General features: G+C 34.3%; 2 long non-coding RNA genes across 10 annotated transcripts; both read right to left on the reverse strand.

The window, feature by feature from the left end:
- Positions 1–1,756: 1,756 nt before the first annotated feature.
- On the reverse strand, positions 1,757–4,174 carry LOC106325072. 6 transcript variants are annotated; one of them, XR_001266794.1, is made up of 7 exons: positions 3,937–4,174; positions 3,432–3,676; positions 3,220–3,287; positions 2,780–3,142; positions 2,555–2,692; positions 2,220–2,287; positions 1,758–2,110 (listed from the first exon to the last, which is right to left on the reverse strand). It is a non-coding gene; the product is annotated as an uncharacterized LOC106325072 (long non-coding RNA). The 6 variants fall into 6 exon arrangements; XR_001266792.1 differs by having other exon boundaries at positions 3,220–3,325; XR_001266795.1 differs by having other exon boundaries at positions 1,757–2,110; positions 3,220–3,639.
- Positions 4,175–6,017: 1,843 nt separating this feature from the next.
- On the reverse strand, positions 6,018–7,787 carry LOC106322935. 4 transcript variants are annotated; one of them, XR_001266586.1, is made up of 3 exons: positions 7,546–7,787; positions 6,557–6,884; positions 6,018–6,460 (listed from the first exon to the last, which is right to left on the reverse strand). It is a non-coding gene; the product is annotated as an uncharacterized LOC106322935 (long non-coding RNA). The 4 variants fall into 4 exon arrangements; XR_001266584.1 differs by having other exon boundaries at positions 6,557–6,888; XR_001266583.1 differs by having other exon boundaries at positions 6,557–6,905.
- Positions 7,788–8,663: the final 876 nt, after the last annotated feature.

The raw sequence follows: 8,663 nt of genomic DNA on the forward strand, positions 1-8,663 counted from the left end.
GAAAGTTTTAATTTAGTAGGGATTATATGTGATAAGATATATTTTGCGTGTTTACAATAGTTATTTCTATATTTAAGAGTTGTTGCATTGATATGCTGTGAGGGCTTCAAATGGTCTTTATGTTTTTTCCTTTTACAAAAAATTTGATTCCGTATTCGGTGCGTTATTTGTGGCTCGTAATATTTTGGGTTTGGAAGACTTGAGTTGGGGGTAATTTTTTTTGTATCTTATAAGAATAAGTTGAAATGAGTCTGCACGTTATTGGAGTGGAAGTGGTGATTATTGAAATTGCATTTCTTATTAAATGTAGAATGTTATATTTAATGCGAAGAAGTTAATGTGAAGAAGGTAAAACAAAGTTAATCAAAATAACAAAACATTGAAACTGGGCAATGTAAAAACTGAGTAGTGGTCGATGAGTGTATACACTTGTTACTCATCGTAAAATCGACTCAAGAACTTCTTCATTTGTTTATAGTAATAACAATCAACACATTGATTTTCCAGATTATTGAGATGGCGTTTTCTTGGTGGCATTATAAAGATTATATTTGTTCCATAACACTTCTTTTTAAAATATAGAGATGTTGCATAAGGAACGTTTGATCTATCTCCAGCATTTGTCAGCTCCATACATGTCGGTTTGCCATTCATGACAATCCATAAATTTCATGCATTTCTCATGTCACTTCGCAGATTTTTTAAATTTTGTTTAATATTTGTTATTATTTTGAAATGTTTGGTTCTATGTTGTGTATGAATTGTTACTTTGTTGATTGTTATTCTTTATTCAGTTTCATTCTTATTGTGGTTAACTAAATTTCTTCATACAATTAATAAGATTGTTTTACTGAAGTTTTGTTCTCTTACATTATTTTATATCGTGTTTCTTATTCGACTATATAACTATATTTTTTTATACAATTGTGAATCTATGTTAATAGTTTTTTTTTATAGAATTCATGACATAATTTTTTAAAAAAACATTCTACATTGATTTAGATAGAATAACTTAAGATCTCTCTTTTATATAAACAAAATTATTCATTTTTGTTTACATATTTATTCTTTTATTTCTGTATTTTTTTATAATTATTATTTCTTGATTTTCTATTATTATTGTAGTCTTGCATTAATATTTTGCTAACATCACTTAGATTTTTCAGTAATACGATAAAATCAGTTAGATTCAGTTTTTTTATTTCCGTATTTTTAATCTAATATGTATTACTATTTGGTTATATTTACCTTTATTTTTTAATTTTCTAATCTTGAGCTCCATGATAAAAATGGTGGAATCATTCATCAGCTTTACGCTTTTTATTTGCATTTGATAAAATGGGTAAATATAATATCACAAAAAATTTCGTTTTTATTCTTATATTTTTTTGAAGTTTATGTATTTTAGATAATATTATATATTGTGTGCTAAAATAGTTTTAGATTGATGTAAATCTTTTGCTAGACTGTAAATGAACTATTGATTAAAAAGAACTTTTCGGTTATTAAACATTTTATTACTAAATTTTGTATATAGAATAAGATGATGAGGATTATGGAGTGCTTAATACAATTTAAAAAAAAAAATATAATGTCGAAATTTTATATGAATATACTTTTGCTCTTAGTATACCATGAAAATACGACCAAGACCAAGACCAGCGAGATCTTAAGAAGCTCCTTATCTTTCACCACAAAAAAATTTTGCGGTTGGTTTCAGATCACAGCCCAAAGCATCTGTAATGGCCCCAAAGTTTAAAGAGATGTACATATGTAGTATATTAAAGAGATATAGCCTTTCCATTGTAGAAAAAATATTTTTATTAAGATCTATCTTAAAATGTTTATGGCAACTGAAATCTCACACTGTGTGCAACTTCTTTACAGAGCTAAAACATGAGATTCAGGATAAGCGGCTTAGGGTTAAGCACATTTTTCCTCTGACGCGCACTATTAAGAGGGTTGAGATTCACACTAAAGGCCAAGTGAGATTCACACTATTGTGGGATGTCGTTTCACCAAGAACCGTTATCCATGCATTCTTAGTCATATCATGTAGCATGGATGTTTCATCATCAACATAGCTAGCAGTGATGAGATGCTTCTTCAGCTAAGTGAATCACAAAGTGGAAGCAGACGTACTTAGAATCAGAAAACTATAGAAAGAAGGTGTTATGAAAATGGAATCAAAGTCTAGTGTTTTGAGAATAGTACCGTACCTCTCAATGCATGTCTTTGATACAGCATCAAGAAAACTTAGAGATGATAATCTTAGGACAACATCAACCTGCACACAACACTGAGAAAATAAGATTTGAGGGGTGGGAATATTAAGTTTGAGGTTAGGGAGTGACATCAAATTTGATTACTTAAGACACTGATGCTCGAATCTTAACATCAAATTCAAACTTCTAAAAAGAGCACATATTATGAAATATGAGTGATCCTGCTACTCCGCTCTTAAGAATGTTTTATCAGATGACTCTCGAGTCCTAAGTCTTAAGACAGAGAGATATGGATCGAGCAGTTGGCGTAGAATAAGGTTTTGACTCACCGAATGGTCCATGTATGACAGTGTGCCCACCAGGTAATTGTCCTTTGGATAGAACAATACCGATCTTCAGTTTTTGTGGCGACGAAGGTGCCCATAGTAGTTTTCTCTCGTCGTACCATGTTGAACTGTTGTCATCACCTTCATGAGCACAAACCAAAAATATTAAACCAAAACTGTGCATAAATGATCATATTTAACATCATAATCATAGTGAAAGATTTATACTTTCATGGAAAGGAGCATTATCTCCATCTTTTTCATGTGCAGCCGCTTTGTAAGAGCCACCACTATCATTATCAAGCAACAGAACTCCCTTCTCTTCTTCACGAACTACCTTTCTAACTGATTCTCTTGAAGGTTTACTTTTTGATATTTCAAAATTCTCGCAGCTAATATTGTCCTCGGCCTCCGCCTCTCTAAGAATGCTTCTTTTAGTCTGCTGGACTCCTGTTGCCGTTGTTACTCTTCCTTTGTTTCTTGTTTGTAGGCTGAGTCAGTTGCTGCTTGATACTGAAAGGGAATCTCCATTAGAGCAGCAAGAGAAAATGCAGCTTCTTTGGCTGACTCTGATGAATCTCTCTTCATGATCTTTGCAGAGAGCAGGTCAAGATCAAAGAAAAGGGGATGGATACAGATGGAACTGAAAACTGGGAATGAGATGATACCTGAAAGTTGTCAAATTCACGCTTAGGGCTATTGTCGTCGAACTTCCTCATGTCTTCCCATCGCCCGTCTCCAACACCAATTAAAACAATCGACAAAGCATATGAGCTGCAAGGTGAAATGAACTCTGGGATAATCAGCTTCTGAAAACAGAGTACAACAGAGTAGAACAGAGTTGAAGAGATGAAGAAGAAGCTATTGCATGTTGTTTCACCTAGCGTTAACATAGATCTCTTGTTGACTGAGTTCTCCCTCGGCCTTATCAACACCTCTCGTTACCTTCACATTCAGAACGTAGCCTCTTGTTTGTTGTCATCTCTTCATAAGGCACATAATCTATACTCTTTGGGCCAAGAGAGAGGCGTAACATATATGCTTTAGGTGCTGGTATAAGGCAATGTAGCTTCTCACTCTCTAGGTTCCTGATTTTACAATCAGAAGATCTCGACTTCAATTGGTCTAAATAAACAAAAGAAGCTCAGATCAGCTCAAAAGTACTCAGAACAGCAGATCAAGAGGACAAAGTGTGACGCTTTGGATTTCAATTAGCAATCGAGACATAAGAACAGATCGACACAAGACAATAAGATCAGATACATATGCGCTCACAAAGAAGAAAAAGATCAATCCTTTATGACATAATTTAACAAAGGATCCGTAAAACATATGGAGACAGGAAGTCGAAGTAGATTTTTCGGAACTAACAAATAATAACGTACAGAGATAAAAGGAATCTGGGAGATCCACTTCTGAATGCTAAGGGTGGTGAAGATGATTGATGATTGATGATTGATGGAGATTGAATTAATAAGGCTTTAACACCACACGAAAAAAAACATAACTCCCACCGTTTCAGATTCAATGATGAAGTTCAGAGGTCGCGGCTGGACGGAGAAGAGAGACAAACACTGGAACTTCGATGTTTTCGCGGCCCATATGAATAACAATTAATGAAACAGTGAGTTTTCAATAGTGTACACGCGTTAACACCGGGCGCTTCGACTTATCTAGCTGGAATCCTAGGTGGCTCTCTGAGGAAGAGCAAACTCTATTTTATATAAAATTAGAGTCGAGCCCCGCTCTACGGACGGGATATACTTTACTTGTGATCTAGATTATTTTTTGTGTATGATTTTGTGTGTTTAGGTCTGCATTCATTGTATTTACTGGTGTGTTCACGCTTCGTGTTGCTTATGTTGTTTATTTGTTTTGTATGATGCTATTGGGTTTTGTATCTTCATATGTTATATTCCCTGGGCATACGTATGATTGATGTTTTAAGTTTTTCACACATTAAAAAAAACTAAATACATTAATTTTTTGTATTATTTTTTGGTTTTATCACTAAAGTCACCCTCGTATTTTTACATTCTAATTTACTTTTTAATTTTTAATAAATACATTTATTATACTCTAAACCATACAAAACCAAAATCTAAAACAACAATCATTTAAATACAGAGAGTAATTACAATTTAATGTCACAACATTGTGTTACGTAATAGTAAGAAATTTTTTGATATATTCTGGTGTTGTTGTTGAATAGTCAGAGTGTGTAGTGGGTAGATTGGGACATATTAGTGATGAGGGGCTATACGTTGAAAAAAGCATATTGTTTTAGGATAGGTTGTATTTAGGAATTATTGTAGTCTATAATCAAGTGTTTGTGTGCTAGTTTTGGTATGGACGTATATGTTTTGAAGTGTCGTAAGTTTTTTTAGAATGTATTTGTGTTGCTGAGTTTGCGCATTTACATTTGTGAGTGCACACTTCGTTTATAATACTTGAACAAGATTCAAGGGAATCTGTAAACATGGGTCTCTGCAAAATGTTTTGTCTTTGACTGAAGGTGAAGAAAGCAAAACTATGATTATCTATATCCCTGCGCATTCAGTTCTCTGTTCGATTCCGGTTCGGTTCTTTGGTTTTAGAGGTTTAGAATCTGTTTGGGTTTTTAGAAAGTACAGTTCAGTCTCGGTTCGGTTCAATTATTTCGGTTTGGTTTGGATATCAAAGTTGGAGACCGGCTTATATCAAAAATAATTTTGGATCCTATTCGGTTCTAGGTTGGTTCCGGTTTTTCGATTAATTTGGGTTAAAAGGTAAAAAAAGAAGAAGAACTTTTCAGATTAATATCAGATTTTTGGATTTTCAGATAAAAACAAATAATTCAAATAATTTTAAGTATTTTAGATAAAATTGTATTCTAGTAAAATCTATTTTTTGTTATCTTGACTAATAAAAAATATTTTTAAATTATTTGATTATTTTTAAACTAAATATAGTTAATATTTACAAATATATAAACTATATTCTATATTTTCGGATACCCATTTGGTTCTCAGTTCAGTTCAGGTTATTCGGTTCTAAAAATATAAAATCCACTGTTATAATTGATAGGATCCAAATCCGAACTGAACTTTGTTTTTTGGTTTGATTTAGTTTGGTTCTTCGGTTCGATTTAATTTGGTTGTTCGGTTCGGGTACATGTAAACATTGCTAATTACTTATATGGCTATATCGCATACCTGTATTCTGTTAAAAAGTCCATATCCAAATCCGAACCGAACTTTGTTTTTCGGATCGATTTAGTTTGGTTCTTCAGTTCGATTTAATTTGGTTTTTCGGCTCGGATACATGTAAACATTGCTAATTACTTATATGGCTATATTGCATACCCGTATTCTGTTAAAAAGTCCATTGTTTAGCTCAGTCCCACAATTATGATGAATACAATACGACAATATCTCAACCAAAATCCCACCGAATAGCAGCAAAGCTGCATCATTTGATCCTTTTTAAAAACATAAATCCAACTTAACATGTAAAGTCTTCGACATTGTCAGTATAATACACAAATCTTACGTTAGTAAAAAGATAGCGAGATGTGTGTACCAATCCCATTATTCTCTTAACATGAAGACCTAAATCTTCCAACTTCCTTAGCTAAGGAATTCTACAACTTTGAGCTCGGCTAATAAAATCTCCATAGTTGTAAAATCATTTGTACCATCAGTAAAACCAATGGCCTCGAAAATGAATTACAATGTGATGGAAAGGGGCTAAACATATTTTTCTATAGTGAAAGGCTTGATAAGTTTCATGTATCCATGATTTCTCCTAATATTCTAATAAACACTCTGTTCCCAGAAGAATCTGAACAAATCTCTTCATAACCAAAAGCTACTTCCACTCCGAATACAATGCCACATTCGAATTGTCCAGATCTTCCCCATATATTTCCTATATAACAATAACAACATACAGATACTGTCAAATGCCAAGAAACTATACTGGTGTAGAGTGGCCTTTATATATACTCCCTACTTAACTGATTACCTTCCAAATCATGTATCCATGCTATAGTAAGATGTCCAGAACTTTTGTCGTGATTAGAAACACAAACCTGCATCTCAGGGTTTCTATCTTTAGCCTTTAATAAGGCTTCAAGCTTTTTGCTATTAAACTACAAAACAACATAGATGTGCAACGTAAGATGGTCATACCTAGTGAATCAATAAACTGCTTTGACTAAAAGAAGAGTATAAGAGCTTCGCCTAGGGAATTGGCGCCTGAGGGAAAAAGCCAGAGAGCTCCACATTGTCGAACCTCTTGTTCGTATGAAAGTAGCCAACAATAATCAAATCCCGAGCCACGTAATGATGCTCTGTCTAACACATTAAAACAACTAAAAATCTGAATCCATAAGTACAAAGTCTCAGAAGTTAAGATATTCAAGCGAGAGCACATATTAATACACACACTAAATCTCTCTCAGTCATAGATACAGAGCAGTTATGCTGGTTGTTGATCCAAGATCTAAACTTTCTATATTATAACAGAAACAATAGTTAGAATGTACAGAGAATTCAAAGAAAAGAAAGAACATGAAGAAAGAGCTAGTAATAGCATATGCAGCTGCAATTACATCTAGGACACGTATTACAGTCACTATCTCTCTCTCAAACACATTACAGAACAATGGTGTGCTGGTGGTTGAACCATAACAACCGTACTGGAGAATGCAAGCAACAGACAGAACATGAAAAAGAAGCTGCAATTATAATTACAGAAGGTTTACAAAATTCAGAACTCAATCTCCAAACCCGGCTATCAGATACTAAGTATTTTAATATTTAATGTGAAAGATTATGTATCAATCCGATCTGAATCAACGAAATTGTTAAGGTACATAAAGCAGAATCAGAGAACATAAAGTGAGCAAGATAATTCTGACATTAACCGAGATCGAGGCAGAGATTCCTCACAACAATAAAATTGGACTGCAATGGGAGGTGAGATCAACGACTTTGAGAGCTATGAAATACCATGGCTTTCGGTTGCGAGCTTAGGAGGCCGCGACGGTGAAACGATGAGCGCTGCCTCATGCCGTGAAGGAAGCTTGGTCACGATCACCGGAGCCACGACAGAAAATGACGCGTTTCAACCACATCGTGTTACTCATGAGAATGGACGAATCGCAAAAGCCCATGGATCACCACTAGGCCTGAGACTTTTATCCCACATCCGGATTCAATCCGGATCCGATCCGAAAATCCGGATATCCGGAGGGGCCGAATCCGGATCCGTATAGTAAAATGTTGGCGGATCCGGATATCTTGATATTTTAGTTCGGATATCCGGATCCGTAAGTTTTATTAATAACTATTTTAGAAATAATAATATATATATATATAAACTAACTTTTTAATATATTTTCATTTTTATAATAGTATATGTAAATTTCTATGTAAATTTTGTAATATTATACGTTGAAATCATTAAAAATATTATATATTTTTTATTTTTAATATTTTTATATATATTAATATTATTTATTTATTTATTTTAAGGATCTGGATATCCGCCGGATATTACAATTTTTAGAAGGATATCCGCCACCCAGATATCCGAGAACCCCGAATCCGGATAAGGATAGTAAAATTATGGATCCGCCGGATAAGGATCTGGATCCTGATACCTTAAAGTTGCTCGGATACCCGATCCGTCCCAGACCTAATCACCACCGCATTGAAGAAGAAGAATGATAGCTTTCATGGTTTCTTTGGGTTTTGCTCAGATTTTCCAGGTAGAGAACCTTGTTGGCGATTATGTTGAGTGTTCATGGCAGCAAACTGGTTCTCCAAAGCTCTGAACTTGTTGTTGAGCTCATTGTAGCTCCCATCAATCTTTGAGTGAAGGTTCTTCAACTCATAGCCAACATGCTTCTCACTTCTTGTTTGAGACTCCAGGATTTGTTTCAGTAGTGCTTCAGTGCTGTTGACTTGAGGAGTTGAGGTAGAGGGATTAGATTGCTGTTGGGAAGAATGGTTGCCCTTGTTGTTGAAACCAGGAGGAGGGTTTTGCTGAGGTTGATAGCTGCCTTGCTGATTATTCCGAGGCTGATAACCACTCTGTTGGTTGTTGGAATAGGATTTCTGTTGGT

The sequence above is a fragment of the Brassica oleracea genome, chromosome C2 (assembly GCF_000695525.1).
Source record: "Brassica oleracea var. oleracea cultivar TO1000 chromosome C2, BOL, whole genome shotgun sequence".
Lineage (NCBI taxonomy): Eukaryota > Viridiplantae > Streptophyta > Magnoliopsida > Brassicales > Brassicaceae > Brassica > Brassica oleracea.